A 20796-nucleotide genomic window follows, 5' to 3' on the forward strand; every position below is an offset into this window, starting at 1 on the left:
TGAAAGGGGAACAGATCTTATGGACATATGCAGCAAATACAAGTAGTTACCATAAGTATCTGGGGGAACCGATCTACTACCTAGTCAACCGAATTTTTGGAAAGCTAGTGTGACTATGCACAACTCTCACATGGAGGTAGAACCGAAACTTTTTTTGGTAGAACCGTTAAACCCATGATTTGATTTGTGATTGAGTGTTCTTAATCAATCAAATAGTTCTTGAAAGTCAGATGAACCAATTCTAAACTTGTTTGGAAGTGTGGAAAATCGGTTTCAAGGTTGTAAGTATGAAAGAGGACTTACAAAGTAAAGATGTCCACATTCTTTGAACATGTGCAGTAACGCTTATCTTTTATTGTTCAAAGATATCCTTAATAGCTAAAGGAAAATCCCGGATCGAAATATAAGTTGATAATCTTTTAATTAAGGTTTTTAATTTTATTTTTGGAAAATTAAAATTGGTAATGTGCATTTACTAATTGGAGATTTTCTAAGAGATTTTCGGTCAATGTTTGGACAAAGCATATCCAGGAATTATAGAAACTGAATCTGGAATATATTGCATATCTTGAGAATATTTATGTTTTGGAAATTCCTTGGTGTCCAAACTTCCTTGGTCTATAAATACCAAAGTTTGCATTTCAAGCAAACTAATCCTCAGAGCCAGCAAAACTACCTAGTTGTGTTGTTACTGGTGGAACCACCTATTCGGAGAGGAAAGTAACCTAAGTAGGCGAAATCTCTTACGACCGTTCAGTTTAAAGACTTCTTTGGGATTAAGAATCTCTATTAGTATCATTGGTGGGAAACTAGCTAGATAATTACAGTTTATTATTAGTTTTCGATTGATTTGATTGACTAACATTTGTTGAACTTTGATTGCACCTAGTTTTTTTATTCTTGAGAATCTTCTCTTCTGATATAAGATTCACTCAAACTAGATCGAAGTTTCGACGGGGATCTTTAGAGTGTTTGTAGATCTAAAGACGTTTTATGATAATCCATTGTTAACAGACTTCGTTATGTGCGTGATTGATCACAAGAGATTCAAGTTGATTGTGTGCAGGTGTTTTTTGAAGATATAAGAAGATTTGAAGACAAAGAAGACTTTGAAGATTTCTGATTTGGGTTAATAATCTTTGGTGTGCACAATACTTGTTTCGGTTAAAGAGGATCCAACTATAATCAGTTTATCCTTATGGTATATTGGATTGATTAGTTGAGTAGATCGACATCAATACGATTCTTTGTGATTCAAAGTATTGATTAAAAAATCTAGGAGATTAATTTGGTAGTCGTTAGTGGATAGATCTAAGGACCTGACAAAGGAGTTTATTTAGATAAATGGAAGAGACTTTTGTCGAACTGACATCACTTGGTTGAAAAGAGTTGATACCAAACAGTTTTGTTGTTCCTTTATTGTTTGGAATACGAACCAAAGGAATTGTTCCAAGTACGTGACTTATTCATAAGTTGGAGGTGTGGGAATAAAAACGGAACTAGGTGAACTATAGGTTTAGTTGATTGGTCTCAACTATACGAAGTTGGTTTGATTTTGTATAGCATCTTAATCCTGAGAGTATTCAATTCTGTACGAGGTCCCGAGGTTTTTCTGCATTTTCGGTTTCCTCGTTAACAAAGTCTTGTTGTGTCTATTACTTTTCTATTTTCGCAATTATAATTGTTTTTATTACAACTAGAAGTAAAATACACAAACGTTAATTACTATTTACTTGATAGTAATCCTATTCTGTTTGGTTAAGTCTAAACCCTTTATCAAGTAAACATACTCCGTTGTTGTATTGTCTCGATCTTGTATCCATAGTCAATCACATAAGTTATCTTGTTGTCGTATTGTCTCGATCTCGTATCCATAGACAATCACACGAAGTGTGAACCGATTAGTTGTATTGTCTCGACTCAGTCCATATAAAATCACTTTCGGAGAAAGGACTTATAGGTGGAAAAGTTTTAGATTGGGGTATATCTGGGTAATCTCGTCTTTTCACCCGGAACTAAACACGATACAACCACCAAAAAATCCTCCTCAAGATGGAGAGGAAGATTAAAACAACCGAATCAACGACATGATAGTAATGGTTTTGTGGGTATACCTCTATGTAAACCCTCACGAGACAAAACTCATCCGCTATGGCCACATAACGGTTTAAAAGCTTGCTGCACATGCTATGTGTTGCCGTGCTTTTGCCGAAATTTATCTAAGTTTCGGATTAAATAATCGTTTATAAATATGTAATCATTCCATACATGTATCCCGAAGGTCAATATCACTTTATTCGTAATGGTGTATGTTTAACCAACGCTCACTGCGACAAATATACACCAGAGAGTGTTGTATAACATAATAGTATAAACGGGGTGTAGTAAAAGAAAGGTCAAACAAATATAAAACTGGGATGCCATTTGTAATGGCGTATTAGAAATAAGCCATTTTTATTACCGTGGCACTCCATTCCTAATGGCACACCGGAGAATATAATCTTGGAATATTCGCTAATACGCCATTTCTAATGACGTATGGTGATTTTTGTATACGCCATTCCTAATGGCGTACCTGGGTTGCTTCCATTTCTCATCCAAGCAAACTGAAGTAGACTCTGGGAATCAAGCAAATAGGGTCTATATAAATGACACTTCAATAGTCCCAATCTTGGATCTTGGACACCATTAGACTGAGCCTTAGGAGAAATTTTTTAGAAACCTATTATAAGAGTTCTAAGATTCTGGTTTTGAGGGCTAACAAAATGACAAAAAAGGGGTCATGAAATAATAAATCCAAAACTCTTTATCCCAATAATTAATTAATATTAATGATTAGGTTAACTAAATTAAGTAAGACTACTGATAAAATTAGACTAATCATTTAATTTTATAGTTTATATTTGAAATCAAAATCACGAGATTTTGTTTTGTGTTTTGAAAACTGAAGTGACGGTTAGGTTTATACGGTTGGGTTTCCCGACCGTATACAAAAGTTAGTTAAGCACTTCGGTTGGGAATTCATATTTTTCCAGACGTATACAAAACCAGGGCAACTTACGGTTGAGTTTTTCCACCGTATACAAAGTTAGTAAAGCTTTTATGGTTGGGAGTTCATATTTTCCTAACCGTATCCAGTTCTGAAATTAATTTTTTAATCTCTAATTTGATCAAATCTAACTTATTTATCGGATCAAAAGCATTAAAAAAAGATTGGGTTTTCGGTTCTTACTCAATAAAAATTATTACTGGTTGAGAATCGATGATTTATCGTCGTTGAAGTATAAAAAAATGGCGATAGAGGAGAAGAATAGAGGAAGAAGAAGAGATAGGTGAGTTTAGGTTTAGGTTTTTTTTTTTTTCTTCCCGATCGGGTTTAGTTTAGGTTTTGTTTTTGATTTAATTAGATTTAGGTTTGGTAATTATTTAGGTTTTCAAATGATATACTTGTATTTTTGATAACAAATTAGGTCTCCCCACATCCATATTTAGGATAATTGAATCCGTAGGAGACTTCAAAACCAAACCCTTGGAATCCGTATAATAGATTCATTTTTTAGTCATTTATGAATTTCAGTTATTGGTTCACGAGAAAAATTTTAATATCGAGGCACTAATTCTACCAAATGAGGTTTGGCTCGCTGAGCATATTATGGGTCGCTTGGAAAATTTTAAATGGCAGCGTACTAGTGTAGGTGTCAACCCCAAACTGCTACCAGATTTATAAGGTCGCTCACAAACCCATCTAGAAGTTCAAAACTCCGATGGAAAAAACTCACAAGTCCATCACAGGACCTAGAAGTTTAACCCCGTAATCATTTTTGGGCGGCTAGTTCTGGTTCCACCTGTGGGATTCGGCATTGTTACATTAGCTGATAAGCTTGGTTTCCTTCTGCAACCGATAGAATGTTCAGATTTGTCCTCCTCCAAAATTGTTCAAAACAGTCTATATAATCCAAGCAATGCTATCCTCGGTATGCTCATTATTATGAATGCAAGTATAGTGGTATTAAATCCTCTGAACATTATTTTGCGGAAACACTCTTTATAAACATCTTTTCCTATGATCTATTTAATCATTATGTTACAGCGCGTTTGGTTCAAGTTTTTGGGAGTTTCGGAATCGGATTGCAGGGGAATCCATCAAATTACCCCGACCTAAACAAACATCAAAAATTCAGAGTTGGATTCCGGGGGAATCCAATTCCCTTAAAATTCTTCTTTTTCTTTGTAGCGGTAATCGGATGGAAAAGAATTCGATTCTGGGAGGAAAACACGAAATTGAAGCGAAATGACGATTTTATCCTTCAATTTTTTTATTTTTATTATCTCTTAAAATCCAACAAGATGAAGAACATAAACCCAGAGAAAGTGAGAGATGGATATCGGCATCGGCCATGGTTAGATGACTGCATCTTCTCTAAACTCCTAATGATTTCATTTTCTACGATCAAACGTGTAAAGAAATTTCTCGAGTAGAATCTACCAAAAATCTCTTTGGTTTTTTCCCTCTCTATACTCATTGAAATCAAATAAATTCTAACCTAATTTTCCATTGGTATTGTATAGATTACCCTGCAATTGAAACAATTCACAATCATTTGGATTACCTTGCAATTGAATAATGTCAACCAAACAGAAAAATTAGAAAAGGAATCTCATTCCTAGGAATCCAATTTCAGGGTAATCCAATTCTGAGCCTCGATGTTAATGCATATTTAATGCAATTGGAAGAGCATGTGTAGCTTACAGAAATTTATATCCTCATGTTAATGTAAATTTTATACATTACAGACAAGCCAAAACTTACAGAAATTTATGTCGACATTATTTACCAGATTTTGGTTATGTATCTCGTAAGCTGCACTTATTGTACATTTACTTTATGCATTTATGCATTTTCAATATCTAATTACATGGTTTTTACTTGTGTTGCAGGGATAGTCAGCTTCACGCGAAGGAGTAGAACATGTTCAAGGCATTGATATCGGGTGCTTGTTTTAGGTTATAAATAGGATTTTCTTATTGAAATTTTGGTTGTCGTATAATTTAGAAATTTGTATCTTAGACAGTCACCATGTGTAGATTAACATCAGTTGTTAGAGCGTGAAACTAAACTAAGTTAGAGTCTTATTGAAATATAGAGTCATTCATATGTATACCACCATGTGTAAATGAACATATAGTTGTTTCCTCCTCTTCCTTTGAAATTTTTTTAAATGTTGTTACTGTGTATCATTGAACATATCAATATGGTGGTGCAGAATATGATTGATTGATTGATGGAATGGTCATGAGTAGTTGCAGGACAAAATATAATGGGGGAAATTTTTTGACCAGGTCAACAAAGACCTACTTTCTATTTTTTTTGTTGCAAAAAATTAGCAACAACCAAAAATCTGTCGCTAAATTTGTACCACATTAATGAAAGTCTGTTTTCTTTGACTTAGTCAAGCATTTTCGCAACTGCAGTTAAAATTTCGCAACAGCTGAAATTTGTTACTAATTTTTTACCGCGACTTTTTGGGTCGGTCTCCGTTGATTTAGTCAAGAATTCACAACTACAATGTAGCTGTTGCTATATTTTTGAGTCGCAAAAGCTTAAAACGGTTGCGACTTGAAATTCACAACAACTACATTTTTTTTGCGAAAATTCGTGTTGGGTCGTTTCGCAACATCCGAATGCAGTTGTGACCTCGATTTGCAACAGCGGGAGCCAGTTGCAAAACTCCATTTTTGGTGTAGTGATACTATACATTGGCACGCATCAATTACGAATTGGGCATGGCCAGAAAAAGAAGCTAACTGGTATGCAAGTTAGGGGAGCTTTCATAAGCCGTTTGCATCACAAGGATGATGCACGGAAAGGATGGCATGAGTCCGCTGCTTGATGCACCCTTTCCACGACCAAGATCAGTGCATGATTTCAGTTCATTTATAAGGCAAAGTAAGGAAGCTGGAAAAAGGTTTGCAATGACTTGTGTGCAAGTCCTAGACATGACTTGGAAGCCAGCCATCCATGACTAAGTAATGTAATATTACATATTTTTATAGTCTCTTATATAACAAGAAATACTCCCAGTGACAGAGCAATCCCATGATTAGGATTGGGCAGTTGCTTATTTTGTTGGGATGGCTTCGACGTGAAATAACTGTATATGTATAAATTTTGCCTCCAAAATCCAATTATGCCTAATTGCACGTCCACAAGATACTTTTACCTCTCCATATCAAGATTTTTGCTCAGTCGTAGTAGTTCCCCAATAACAGTGATCGCATGAAATACTTTACAACATACAAGTTGAGTCTCTATATAAAAAGCTAACGAACAAAAAACACATTAACCGATGAGAGTCGCTTTCCCTTTACAAACTGGTTCATTCTAGCTATTTCAAAACCCAAACTCAAATAATCATGATTCTAGGCTAAATATCTGTTTCATCGGCTCTTCAGATGCATTTAGGATTTGTTTTCCAGATTTTTGTATACTCTGATTAATTACTACGACTATGGTGTTGTTATTTTGGGATTTATGCTCTAGTTAACTATGGTGTTGTTATTTTGTGTTTGGTCTTCAATAAAAGTATAGTTCTGACAACGTCCTTCACCAAAAATATTTCTAGCCTTTGTTTTTTGCGCAATCCTCCGATGAGATGTCCAATAGCTATTCCTTTACCTAGATTGATTTCTTTCAAGCATATTGTCTATGATTTATGCTTCTTATATTGTTTTTTGTTTGAATTCTGATTTTTTTTTTGTATGCTTATATTCCTCTTCAATTACTTATATTGACCTAATCCATCATAAGGTTTGATTTGCATCAAATTAGAAATTTAACCCCGTATGTCTTCTTAAATTGAACCGTTTCTTCCCCTTTTTTACTGTTTCAAGTGCAAACCCATTCGAATTTCATGGTAAATACCTCAAGCCTCATTTGATTTTCTCTATAATTTCCTTATATTTAGTTATATGAATCCTCATTTATTTTTCAGATCCGGTGTTTTACAATCCTTTTTAGTTTGTTATTGGTATATGTATGATCAATTTTCCTACCTTCCTAGTATGCTTTCACCTTGACCAATGTCTACTCTGATATTTTTGCCTCAGATATTCCTTTGGCGTTTGTTTCTGTTTCTGTTTGTTTTGTTGGTGATGATTTTTGTTATTCATAAATCATGTTACATGCTTTCATATTTTAGTTTGGGATGGTTTTTTGTCAGCCTTGTTGGTTTGTTAAGGATGAACTTTTATAATATTTTGGTTTGTGTTTCAAGGAAAAGAATTGATTTTCGTTAGAGTGCTGTTTTCTAGAAAATTTAGGCCACTATGAGTATTTGTATAACTTGATCTACCCATGATAAGCTTGAAATGAAAATTCAGGGGCTTTTCAATTTCAAACACATATGAGTAAGGGTTAGAGCAGTGCTCAGTCGAACTCGCAAGCGTTGATATTTCAAGCTTGTTTGTCAAGCTTAGTTAATCAAAACTATACATATACTTGATTTCTAGTCTACTTATACATATGTCTCGGATTAGGATAGAATGTGTAATTGATATTTAGACTTCACGGCGTTCACCAATTGAAGATGAAGATCTACTGAGGAGCTTGGAGGAACTTCATCAACAAAAGGTATGCGGAGAATAAAACTTATCTATCGCACATAAATCTATTATATTTTATCTTCTAATGAGACTAGGTCGTATAGCTATATAGACTTTTATATTATACACATTTGATATTTAGATCTGAGTTTTTCTCGCTTATCTATTTTTGGAAATATGTATTGGAAGCTTTTTGCTTTAACTATGTTCATCATATTCTTGACGAGTTTAGTTGGAAACAAGTTATTTGTTGGAACTAAATATTAAGTCAAAAGATGATCATGTGAAAATTACCTTGAACATCTTATATGATTTGTGTGAGACATTCATTTGTTGTTAACTTGGGAAGTTTTGTATTGAATATTAGATCACTTGAAAATTACTTGAAGCTAATGGTATGTGTAATATTACCATTGTTATCTTATAAGGATGTTTCAAAAATTGAAATGAGAGTTTAGAACAATTACCTATATATGTCTGGATACAACACGGTATGCATACCTAGTATGCAAACTGTATTGGTATAATCAGGTCCAGGAACCTTGTTTGCGTACCTAGTATGCTAACGGTTTTACATGTGAAGGTCCGGGAACCGTGTTTGCATACCTAATATACGAACGGTTCTACCTGAGTTAGGTCTTGGACGGCTGTTTGCGAACCGGTTGACAGGCCAAGGTCTGGAGCTGTTGTACGCGTACCTGGTCTGCGAACATAGTGGTTAAGTTCTAAAATCGGTTATGTATGATTCTCATACTCATGAACTAAACATTTATAAATTAAGGAATGCAATATTTGCAAACCGTGGCTTAGTGTTCATGAATTGATTCTTGTATAAGTACTTTGTACGATTACGGATCAATCTGATTTTGTTTCAATTTGTTCATATATATTTCTATGATATGTAAACAATTAAAAAACTCTATTTATAATACAATTAGATTCATTTGAAACAACTCTATTTAAAGTGTTAGATAAATATGGTTAAGATAAAATTGTTCATAGGGGTGTTGCTATCTCAAGCTTATTTGTCAATGTTAGTGATCAAAACTATAAGTCTTGATTTATTGTCTACTTATAGATGTCTCGGACTAGGATAGATTACGTAGTTGAGCATTAGACTTCACGACGTTCATAATTTGAAGACGAAGAACTACTAAGGAGAGCTTGTGGAACTTCATCAACAAAAGGTATGTGGAGACTGAAACTCATTTATCACTTGGAAAGTCTATTTATACTCTATCTCCTATATTGAGACATAAGCCGTAGTGCTATATAGTTTTTTACTATGCACATTTGATATTTTGAGCTGAGTTTAACTCGCTTACATATTTCTCGAAATATGTGTTGGCTAGCTTTCGTTTCGACCAAGTTCATCTTATATTCCTGATGAAAGTCAAAAGATGATCATATGAAAATTGCTGAGTAACATTTTATATGGTTTGTGTGATACAATCATTTGGTATAGACTTGTAATATTTCGTAATTATTATTTCAAAAACTTGAAAATTGCTTTGATGCTAATAGTGTGTGATAACGGCTATTGCCATCCTCTAAGAAAGTTTCAATGATTGAAATAACATTTTAGAATACTTCACCGTTATTGGATTGTGACATGTTGTGCACTCTTTCACATATGTAATCCATGTCCGGGAACCATAGTATACATACTCGTATGTGTACCTGTTGGTTTGAGAAATCCGGGAACCTAAGTATGCGTACCCGTATGTGTACTGGCGAGAGGTTCATGTCCGAGTTTTTCTGCTGGGATTGGGGGTATGCATACCCGTTCGCATACTGGCGAAACCCAAACTCAGTCCGGGTATTTCAAGTATGTGTATCCGTCTGCATACTTGAAGGTTAAAGTTCTAAAATTTGTTGTGTACATGAACAAATACATTTATATAATAAGGAATGCAATATTTGCAAACCGTGGCTATAATGTTCATGAATTGATTCGAATGAATGAAACCAATTTTGTTTCAATTGTGTTCTTGTATATTTCAATGGAAATATAGCAAATGAACAACTCTTTAACTAGTTTCATTTGAGTCATTTGAACTAGTTATGGTTAAGATGAACAAGGTTGATATGAGATTGTTAATATGGCTAACTTCGGTTAACTATTGTTGAGCCAACTTGGTGTACACGATTAGGTACGGTTACTCAAACCTAAATGAAGGTACATTTCATTTATGTGTAACAAGATAAGTTCGATCTAACAGTTGAAATATATTATCTTGGGTTTAATCAGGTTTTCATCTAACAATGAATATTGAATGCTTTGTTACCAAGGTAACTTAGATTTCAAACTCTGATTTGAAAACTATATAAAAGAGAACTCTAGCAACTGGGAAACCTAACAGAGACCCAACTATTTTCTCTGTATTTGTGTGTTCTGATCTTGCTTGATTCTATCGTTTAAGTACTATCTTCTCTAAGATTTGCTCGAGATTTATTCTCCGATAGGCAAGATAAAAAGTAGTCACAGACATCTTCGTCTTGTCTTTTGTGATTCCACAATATCTTATTTCGTTTCCATATGACTAAGATTATTGTGAGATGATTGATAATATTAGGCTGTTCTTTGAAAATATAAGTCTGGTTTATCAATTGGTTCCTGTTCACCTTGATTTATCAAAAGACAGGACAAAACTCATAGGTATTTCTGTGGGAGACATATTTATCTATTCCAATAGACTTTTCTGTGTGAGACAGATTTGTTTATCAAGTCTTCGTCTTTGGGTCATAGAAACTCTTGGTTGTGGGTAAGATCAGCTAAGGGAATCATGTGTGTAGTATCCTGATGGGATCAGAGACGTAAGGAGCGCAATTGTACCTTGAATCATTTTGATATTGATTAGGGTTCAACTACAGTCCATTCCTAAGTTCATTGGTAGTAGGCTAGTATCTGTAGCGGCTTAATACAGAATGGTGTTTAAAACTGGACTAGGTCCCGGGGTTTTTCTGCATTTGCGGTTTTCCTCGTTAACAAAATTCTGGTATTTGTGTTATTTTCTTTTCCGCATTATATTTTTGTATATAATTGAAATATCACAGGTCGTGCGTTGAATCGATCGATTGGTAAATCCAAACTTTGGTTGTTGATTGAAATTGATTGATCCTTGAACATTGGTCTTTGGTACCGTTCAAGTTACTTCTCTAATATTCAATCGGGCTCGCAAATTTCTATTTGATGATTGTTGATTGAATTGAGAGATAGATATACAAAATCTTTAATATACTTTCCTGTAGATTGAGTCTGACTATCTAGTTGATTCTCTTGAAAGTATATTGGAGTAAGTCCTCTCATATTGTCAAACGAAATATTGGGTGTGGTTGTTAGACCCCCGCCTTTTAAGTTGGTATCAGAGTAGGAAAACACGCTAAGACCTTATAAGTATGTATTTGTAGCGATCTGAATATGGACAGAGGTGCTATCTCTATAAACGTACCACTAGTCTTCGATGGCTCAAATTACCTATGGTGGAAAATTGCTATACGTGCTTTTCTTCAAGCGCGTGATTTTTAATCATGGGTTCGGGTTGTTAATGGTTATGATCCTCCTTTAGTTACAGTGAATGGTGTAACTACTCCAAAGGATATTGGCGAGTATGAACCTTTAGAAAATATTGCTGCAAAGCAAAATTCTGACGGGTTGAATGCTATCATTCATGCCATTACCCCAGATCTACAACATCACGTGACTACTTGCACAAAGTCTAAAGATGCTTGGGATATCTTAGAAACCGTATTTGAAGGGAATACCTGTGAAAAGGAAGCTAGGCTTCAAAACCTAAATTCTAATTGGAAAAACCTTCGTATGGAAGATGAAGATTCATTTGATGAGTTTAATCACAAAGTGTATGAAATTGTTAATGCATCTTTTGCGTTGGGTAAGACTATTCCTAAAAAGGACATTGTGATTAAAATTCTCAGGTCGCCGCCATCTAGATACGATTCTAAGAAGCATGCCATCGTTGAAGGAAATAACCCTGCAACTCTTTCCAAAAATTCTCTGGTTGGGAAGTTAAAGATCTTTGATCATGAGCATACATCCAAATCCGAAAAGAATGTTGCTTTCAAAGAACAAATAAACACTAAATTGCTTGACAAAAGTAAAAGTGTTTATATCTCTGAAGATGATCTTTCTGAGGCTGATTCATTAGATGAAGATCTTGACAAGTCAGTCTCTTTGATCACAAGATAGTTTAGAGATCTTCTTTTGAAGATAAGTAAACAGTTCACCAGAGATAAACCTAAATCATCAGTTAAACCTCAAAATCGTGTTCCTTCTAAAAACAGGGATACTGACAAGACTGATGACGAGGATACGTCATAATGATTTAAGTGTAAAGGTTTTGGTCATTTTGCAAATGAGTGTCCAAACAGCAGAAAATGCACTGCGAACAAAGGTCTTGCTGCAACTCTTGATGAAATGTCTGATCACTATGATTCCAATGAAGACGAAAAATCAAGTGTTGCACTTCTTTGCGAAAATATTGATTTTGATAATTGTAGCAATACATACATCAATCTTGATATTCTTTCAGAAGAAAACTCAACCGTTCTGGAAGATAATGTTGAGCTTTCTATTGGAAACTCTATGTCTGATTTTTCAGGTTCCACTATGTGTCTAGAAGCTTACACGTCCTTGGAATCAGAATCATCCTCCATGTGGACATGCTCTTATTGTTTTATCAAAGTTCATGAACTCTCAAAGTGTTTCAAGTACAAACACAAAATGAGATATGTCAACAAACTTCAACGAAGAGCAAATCGATTAGCAAACAAGATCAAACTTGTTCGAAAGTCATCAGAGGTATGTAAACCCTTCTCTTCTTCGAAGAAGTTAGTTTCCAAAAAAAATACAAGACTACTAGAGAAAAATTATGGTCTAAACATTCTGTAAAACATGGTTCTATGGATTCCATTCAGAAAGGTTATGGTGGACAGATTATTGTTCACCCCAGCACAAATTGATTGTGTTGATTGATGCATCTTGTCTCATGTGCCTGATTGGAAGAGACAAGATTGTACATACCTTTGGCTTTAGGAAAAGATAAATGTTTTTAATTTGTCTTGTTTTTCTCTTTTTAGCTTTGTTGTGTTTTGCAAGTTTGGAATTCTTCCATCCTTTCATATCTAATTGATATTGGAAGGGACTTCCCTGTTTAATCAATAAAAGAGGATTATTCTCGACAATTATACTCTCTTTAGGGTTGTGAGTTGTCCGTGTATGGACCTGTGTGTTTAAAGGTTCCGTAATCCCACATTCCTTTTTCCTTCTCTGAAACTCTTTTTATCTTAAAACCGCTTGTTGAGTTTAAATTGTGATTTCCTCTCACAGACCCGTACGCATATGGATACTCCAAGCATCATGTCCTTTGATGGAAAAGATATTAACATTATTGTTAAGCCATCAATCATGAAGGAAAAAGATAGATCCCCGTTACCTCCAACTTTGAAAATAAAAAAAAGGAATGTGAGGAAGCCAAGAGTTGTTCCTTCAAATTCTCAGAACTTTTCTGGTGTTCTTGAAGAGTTGAAGGAAACAAGGAAGGATATTCAGAAAATAAAGGCTTTTGTTTTGAGAACTCTTGAAATTCAGAAAGCCCTGGTTCGACATCATCAGCCTATAAGGTTTGTTGGAATTGAATCCTTTCTTCATGAACCTTATGTTCCCATGGTTGTTGACGAAAAGGAGTTCGGGGATGATAAAGAATTTTTCAGAGGTCTCAATGTCTAGGAAACTTCTTATGAGAATTTTATTCTTGTTTTTTTAAGAAGGATAACTAGGATTTGGAATAGCCATTATTGTGAGTACACATAGTTATTGCCAATGTTTTCATCTTGCAATGTTTTTAGATTTATTTATTTAAATTCTAAAGTTGATTTGGAAGATGATTTTTGCAGTATTAATCTTTATGGTTTCATATATTGCAATTCGTTATGGGATATGTTGTTTACGTCCGTGAACCTTGACTATCCCATACGTGTTCAAAAGTTATCTCTATTATATGTGAAAAAGCGGGGGTCTAACAACCACACCCAATATTTCGTTTGGCAATCTGAATAGACAAACTCCAATATACTTTCAAGAGAAACAACTAGACAGTTAGACTCAATCTATAAAAAGTATATTAAAGAGTTTTATATCTCTATCTCTTGATTCCGCAATCAGGAAATAGGGATTTGCGAGCCCGATTGAATATAAGAGGATTAACTTGAACAATACCAAAGACCAATGTCAAGTGTCAATCAATTCACTCAACAACCCTAAGGCCGGATACAAGAACTGATTGATCTTAACATACAACCTGTGATATTTCTATTATACAAATAAAATATAATGCGGAAAGAAATAACACAGACACCAGAATTTTGTGAACGAGGAAACCGCAAATGCAGAAAAACCCCGGGACCTAGTCCAGAATAAACACACATTGATTATAAGCTGTTACACCAATTTCCTACTACCTATTCGGACTAGATGTAATACCTTCTTCAACACTTGTAGAACTCCTAGAAGAATACCGATTCTCTTTAGAAATTCTTCACACAAATCTTCTAGCAGAACCCGAAGCTCTATTTAGAAGATACCACAACACGATTGATATGATTCGATATTTTTTTTGCACAAAACACCGGTTTGATTTCCCTTTAGATATGAATCAAGGTTTTGGAAATCCCTCTATACCCTTCAGATTCAGATGTCCTACCTGTATCACAGGATGTTTGGACTCATATGGGGAACATGCAGTTCATTGTAAGGTAGATCCTGGGTTCAAATATGACATGACCATGTGAGAGATACTTTATATGATATACTATGAAGAGCTGGTATCTCAGCAAAGAAAGAAGCGGTTGTCAATTTTTTGACAGACCCACTTGAGGGGAGATCAACACTCAAACCAGTGGATGTTCTTATTTTTGGATGGGATAATGGAAAACACACATGTGTTGACCTTACTAGGGTCTCTCCATTAGTAGGTTTTGGGCATGGCGTTTTTATGGTGGGTCAAGCAGCTCTTAAGGATGCCTCAGGTAAGATATCGAAGCATGAGAAAGCATGTGTTGACAATGGACATGCTTTTATCCCCTTTGCTTTTGATACTTTTGGTTATTTGGCTCTATAAGCGGTTGGACTTCTCAAGAGAGTTCAGAAAGTCATCCAAAGTAATGTCATGACCCCCGGTTCGAGAGAGTTTATTTTTAAGAGGATAGGTTTTGCAATTCAAAAAGGGCTTGCGGCGCAGCTTGTTGCTCGCTTGCCTGCTATGTAATTTATTTTTGTATTTTATAAAAAAAATTGACATTCGTAAAAAATTACTAGGTAAAAGTAATATCAAAACAAACTTGCAGATTAGGGATCATTATACTCTTCAAAAATAGGAAGAGAAACCTAATAACTCTACAACAAGAACAACTAGAATAAATCTAGAGATATCTTGTTTAAAACTTCTCAAGGATTTTGGAGATGCCTCAATAGAAGTTTTTCTTTCTAGTCTCCGATTTCGACTAACAAGTGTTGGTATACGATCGGAAACTTAAATCTATCAAAACGTAGGGTTTATGATCAACAACTCTTGAATGGTTTAATATCAGAAGAGAAAACCTTAGAATAGACAAGAGGTGAAAAACCTAGATTACAAGTTGTATAATTAATCACGAAGATTTAATTCAACTTGGCTTTGTGATCCCCAATAAAAATACTTTATATTACTCTTGTTCACGAAGTACAAAAGACATGGAAACAACCTGCAAAGCTTACGCCTATTTTCCAAAAGGGATGAAAACATGTAAACTCACAAACCCTTTATTTATAATGAACAATAGCTTGGAAGCATTGTATAAGGGGGAGTGGTTTTCATTGTGAGATGAAGTATTGACTAAGGGGTAGTGATACATATCACCATAGCATTGTTGTCAAAGTTGTGATACAATTGAACTTTAATGTTGTGTAATAATACTATGACACTGTATAACAATGATTGAGAGCAACTATTTTCTCATTGTTATTACTACGGATCTTCAACAACTGTCATGTTGAGTTGAAAACCTTTAGAATTATGGAGTACTTTGAACTGACGAATATTTCGAGTAATGTTGAAGAGCCAAGGAGATCAAGCATTTGGATGAGAAGCTACAAAGTTTATTTATTTTGCAATCCATATGTATTGATAGTTTTTTCACTAAAATTGACAAAGGGGGAGATTGTTAGAGCATTGCTCGGTCGAACTCGCAAGCGTTGCTATTCAAGATTGTTTGTCAATGTTAGTGATCAAAACTATAAGTCTTGATTTCTAATCTACTTATAGATGTCTCAGACTAGAGTGGATTATGTAGTTGAGCATTAGACTTCACGGAGTTCATCATTTGAAGACGAGGAACTACTAAGGCGAGCTTGTAGAACTTCATCAACAAAAGGTATGTGGAGATTGAAACTCATCTATCACTTGGAAAGTCTATTTCTACTATATATCCTACATTGAGACATAAGTCGTAGTGCTATATAGTTTTCTATTATACACATTTGATATTTCGAGCTCAGTTTAACTCGCTTACTTATTTCTCGAAATATGTGTTGGCAAGCTTTCGCTTCGACCAAGTTCATCTTATATTCTTGACGAAAGTCAAAAGATGATCATGTGAAAATTGCCGAGTAATATCTTACATGGTTTGTGTGATACAATCATTTGGTGTAGACTTGGAATATTTCGTAATGATTATTTCAATAACTTGAAAATTGCTTTGATGCTAATAGTGTGTGAAAACGGCTATTGTCATCCTCTAAGAAAATTTCAATGATTGAAATAAGAATTTAGAACACTTAACCATTATTGGATTGTGACATGTTGTGCACTCTTGCACATATGTAATCTATGTCCAGGAACCTATGCATACCCGTATGTATACCTGTTGGTTTGACAAATCCGGGAACTAAGTATGCGTACCCGTATGTGTACTGGCGAGAGGTTCATGTCCGAGTTTTTCTGCTGGGATTGGAGGTATGCGTGCCTGTTCGCATACTGGCGAAGCCCAAATTCAGTCCGGGTATTTCAAATACGCGTACCCCTTTGCATACTTGAAGGTTAAATTTCTAAAATCGGCTTTGTACATGAACAAATACATTTATATAATAAGGAATGCAATCTTTGCAAACCATCGCTATAATGTTCATGAATTTATTCGAGTGAATCAAACCGATTTTGTTGCAATTGTGTGCTTGTATACTTCTATGAGAATATATATAGGAATTGAACAACTCTTTAACTAGTTTCAGTTGAGTCATTTGAACTAGTTATGGTTAAGATGAACAAGGTTGATATGAGAGTTTTCATATGGATAACTTCGGTTAACTATTGTTGAGCCAACTTGGTGTACACGTTTAGTTATGGTTACTCAAAAGTAATTGAAGGTACATTTCATTTGTGTGTAACAAGCTAAGTTCGATCTAACGGTTGAAAGATATTAGCTTGGGTTTAATCAAGTTTTAATCTAACGGTGAATATTGAATTCTTTGTTACCAAGGTAACTTAGATTGCAAACCTTGATTTGAAAACTATATAAAGGAGAACTCTAGCAACTGGTAAACCTAATCCCTACACCTCCTGTGTGATACTAGTTGCATAAGCTAGAGTCGATTCTCCTTTAAACTTAGGTTTTTCACGAAACCTTGTAGGTTAACGACTTGAAGACTTCATTGGGATTGTGAAGCCAGAACCAACTATTTTCTCTGTAGTTGTGCGTTTTGATCTTCCTTGATTCTATCATTTGCGTACTATCTTCTCTAAGATTTGCTCGAGATTTATTCTCCGATAGGCAAGATAAAAAGTAGTCACAAACATCTTCATCTCATCGTTTGTGATTCCACATTATCTTGTTTTGTTTCCATATGATTAAGATTATTATGAGGTGATTGATAATACTAGGTTGTTCTTTGGGAATATAAGTCCGGTTTATCAATTGGTTTCTGTTCACCTTGATTTATCAATAGACGGAACAAATTTCATAGGTATTTCCGTGGGAGACAAATTTATCTATTCCAATATATTTTTCTGTGTGAGAAAGATTTGTTTATCAAGTCTTCGACTTTGGGTCATAGCAACTCTTATTTTTGGGTGAGATCAGCTAAGGGAATCAAGTGCATAGTATCTTGCTGGGATCATAGACGTAAGGGGCGCAACTGTACCTTGAATCAGTGTGAGATTGATTAGGGTTCAACTAAAGTCCAGTCCGAAGTTCATTGGTAGTAGTCTAGTGTCTGTAGCTTAATACAACATTGTGTTCAAAACTGGACTAGGTCCCGGGGTTTTTCAACATTTGCGGTTTTCCTCGTTAAAAAAGTTCTGGTGTCTGTGTTATTATCTTTTCCGCATTATATTTTTGTATATAATTGAAATATCACAGGTTGTGCGTTGAATCGATCGATTGGTAAATCCAACCTTTGGTTGTTGATTTAAATTGATTGATCCTTGAACATTGGTATTTGGTACCGTTCAAATTACTTCTCTTATATTCAATCGGGCTCGCAAATTTCTATTTGCAGATTGCAGATTGAATTGAGAGATAGAGATATAAACTCGTTGATATACTTTTCTATAGATTGAGCCTGACTATCTAGTTGATTCTCTTGAAAGTATATTGGAGTAAGTCCTCTCATATTTCCAAACGAAATATTGGGTGTGGTTATTAGACCCCCGCTTTTTAAACTTCGGTTAACTGTTATTGAGCCAAATCAATGTACACGTTTAGGTACGGTTACCCATATCTAAATGAAGGTGTGTGTAACAAGCTAAGACCATCTAACGGTGGAGATTAATTGCTTTATTTTTTAAGAAGACTTAGCTTGAATCTTAAATCAGGATTTCATCTAACGTTGAATATTGAATGAATTATTACTAATTTGCTATGCTATCTTAGCATTTATTATAAGAAACCCTGATTTGAAAGACTATATAAGTGAGAACTCTAGCAACTAGAAAACCTAATCGCGGCACTTTCCTGTGTCCTAGTTGCAAACTAGAGTCGATTTTCCTTTAACCTAGGTTACCGACTTGAAGACTTCATTTGGGAGTGAAGACAGATCCAACTATTTTCTTTGTAGTTGCGTATTCTGATCTTACTGGTTATATCATATTGAGTTTTATCTTCTCTAAGATTCACACGAGATTTATCTCCGATAGGTAAGATATAAAAATTAATCACAACAGTTCTTCGTCTCAGACTCTTGTGATTCCGCAATAACTTTTTCTGTTAATTAGTTGGGTTATTGTGAGGTGATTGATATTTCTAGGTTGCTATTCGGGAGTATAAGACCGATTATCAATTGGTTACTGTTCACCTTGATTTCTATGAAAAGACGGAAAAAAAAACGAATAAAGAATAGACATATATGTGGGAGACATATTTGTTTATAAGTCTTCAACTTTGGTCGTAGCAACTCTTAGTTGTGGGTGAGATCATCTAAGGGAATCAAGTGCGCAGAATCCGGCGTGGTTCTAGAGGCGTAGGTAACGCGACTGTACCTTAATCGATATGAGACTTGGTTAGGGCTAAAATACATTCCAGTCCGAAGTTAACTTGTAGTAGGCTAGTGTCTGTAACGGCTGAATACAGTGTGGTGTTTAAAGCTGGACTAGGTCCCGGGTTTTTTCTGCATTTGGAGTTTCCTCGTTAACAAAATTTCTGGTGTCTATGTAATTTCTTTTCAGCAAAATATTTGTTTATATAATTGAAGTATCACAGGTTGTACGTAGTTCAATCAGTTGATAAATCCGACCTTGATTGTTGGATATAATTTGATTGACACTTGGGCATTGGTCTTTGGTACCGTCCAAGTTATTTCTCATATCAATCAGGCTCACAGATTTCCATCTGTCTGTTTTTCTAATTGGATTGAGAAATAGAAATAAAACTCTTTGATATATCTCTTGATTGAGATCGCTTTTAAGTGCTCTCGGAATTATATTGGAGTTTGGTCCATACTAGATTGTCGAACGAATTATTGGGTGTGGTTGTTATACCCCGTCGTTTTCAGTAAGAATGAGGGTTTCAATGGAACGATGATTCTGGGGAAATTCCCCCTCAACCAAGCTAAGACTTTTTTTCATTTCACATGACCTTTTAACATTGGATAAAATCCTCCCTGTTGCTCAATAAACAATATTAGAGGGTTTATCTATTTTAAGTCCAGGACGGTTTGCTGACATTTTCAGTGATTCAGTGCTACACCTTATAAAAAGCAACAATTTTAATTCTTCCATACCTTTGGTGTTATTCCAGCCTTTTGGATACATCAGACAATATCAAAATCATGACCTTGCGGGAATTCACAATTGGCATCAAATATTTAGCTTTCCATTTATAACAAGAACCGAAGGAATCAAAGAGTTACATAAGTTTTTCTTAAGTATTCGATATCTCAACATAATGCAACAAGTTTTAAATGCTTACTATTTGGGACAGTGGAGCATCCACCTCCGTTCACTTATTTTATTAGATTAGCATTAGCGTTTACTAATTTCTTGTAACAAGCTCTAGGTCTACTTATAATAATGGTGTCCAATAACTACTGTAAGTGTAGTAGATTTTAAAATTATTAGCTTTACAAGCGCTGCTTTAGTGAGTTTAGGTACTTGGTTTTTAGCGATTTTTATCAACCTAGATTTTGGTTTAGCTCAAAGAGTTTGCATATTTCTTCAAGCATGTATTACGGCTAAATCCAGTGGCGGATCCAGTGTGAAGAAAGGGTGTGCACTTGCTACCCATATCCATTGGACTTCCAAGCCTTATTTTCAAGCCTAAATTTTTCTCCAAGCCTAAATTTGCTTTCTTGTTACCTTCAGCAAAATTTTCCTTCCCCTTATTCTAGTTTCTGGCTCCAGCGATGGCTAAATCTACTTCGATTCATCTTCTACAGCGATTCAAAACTAAGGACTCTTTTTGAATTTATCAATCATGATGAAAAAAAAGAAGAGAAATACAGATTATGTTCGGGCAATACATCTCAAAAAATGGATGTAAATGCCTGCCTAACACCTTGAATCAAGCGCATCGAACCCCACTACTTAATTAAACCTATATGGACTCTGTCGTGTCCACCAAAACTACTGTTTTTCTCATTGAAAGCTTTGAACGAAGGCCTTTCGACATTCGACACCAATTCCAACATCTTTCTCTGATGCAACTCTC

This window comes from Papaver somniferum, chromosome 2 (assembly GCF_003573695.1).
Source record: "Papaver somniferum cultivar HN1 chromosome 2, ASM357369v1, whole genome shotgun sequence".
Lineage (NCBI taxonomy): Eukaryota > Viridiplantae > Streptophyta > Magnoliopsida > Ranunculales > Papaveraceae > Papaver > Papaver somniferum.